Genomic DNA, 1,191 nt, shown 5'->3' with positions numbered 1-1,191 from the left:
TCTGAGTTCTTAGTATTAATCTGGATTTCTAATTTCAGGTTTTTCATTGTTTCAAAATTTGCATTTACTTTGTCTGTTTGTTCTTATAGTGTTTTTTTTAATTCTTCTAAAGTTTTTTTTTTTAAGTTTTATTGTGAATTATGTGACAATTTGTATGGGAGAACATTAGTTTTACATTCATCTTATCATATCATTTCATTGCCATGTTTACAATCCCCTCCATGCATCACCAATCAACGAAAGGGTGCATCCTATAAGTCTGCTCCCCCCTCCCCCACCCCACCCCCGGTCATCAACACATAGCCCCTCTCCCTGCCTGGGTCCTGAGTCCCCAGCTGCTCCATCTCTCCGCACCATCATCTCTGCCTCCATCTCGGGGACCGCTGCCTCATTGGGTCGATTCCGCTCTCTGCTCTTCTCCCTTCATGGTTCCAGAGACCTCTGCTCCCTGCCTGCAAAGTCAATCACTCCCCTCCTTGCCACAAAATGCCCACTTTGACATTTACAACCTTCACAATCAGTCCTGGTAGCAATTATTCACCCTTGCATCACAAGAGACCTATCCACATTTCCTTTAATCAGTCCCGCCTAGACAGATTGGATACTACTCAGTGGAGATTCTACCTTGCTCCACACCCTCTGGATCTAGGTTCCCTCTTGAAAGCTTGTAAGCCAGTCACTTATTGCCTTTGTAGTCCCCCCGCCCCCAATTTTGTGTAGCCAATGTCCAAGTTGCCCATTCCTGTCTACTCTGTGTATGGAGGGGGTGGTAATGATCCTCGCTATAAAGATTTGTTCCCTCTTTTGAGCTACTGCATCCATAGGTGTAGATCAAGTTCATCTAATTGCATGAGGTTACTCTTTTTTTCCCTCTTCTTTCTTCTTCTAGTTGAGCTCTGATCACCCAGTCATTGAGGCTAGGTTAAATGGGTATTATCTTCATGTGTGGGTGCTCTTGTGAATATGCCCTCTTATCTTATCCACTGGACACTTCACCCTCCACTCCAGTCCTCCATGGCTATGTCACTGACTCTGGGCCCAAGTGTCCCCAGGTCTTGCCACATTGCTGGCCAACCCAGTCTCCACCTGGGTTCACAGGGCTTAGCTTGCAGCTTCATTGCTGTTTTTCCCTCACTTCCCCTTATTGGTGATGAACATGGTCACCAATCAGAGCGTGTATTCCCATTGAGT

The sequence above is a fragment of the Chrysochloris asiatica genome, unplaced genomic scaffold, assembly GCF_000296735.1.
Source record: "Chrysochloris asiatica unplaced genomic scaffold, ChrAsi1.0 scaffold00103, whole genome shotgun sequence".
NCBI lineage: Eukaryota > Metazoa > Chordata > Mammalia > Afrosoricida > Chrysochloridae > Chrysochloris > Chrysochloris asiatica.
The sequence above is the reverse complement of the archived record's forward strand: the minus strand, read 5'-3'. Positions refer to the sequence as shown.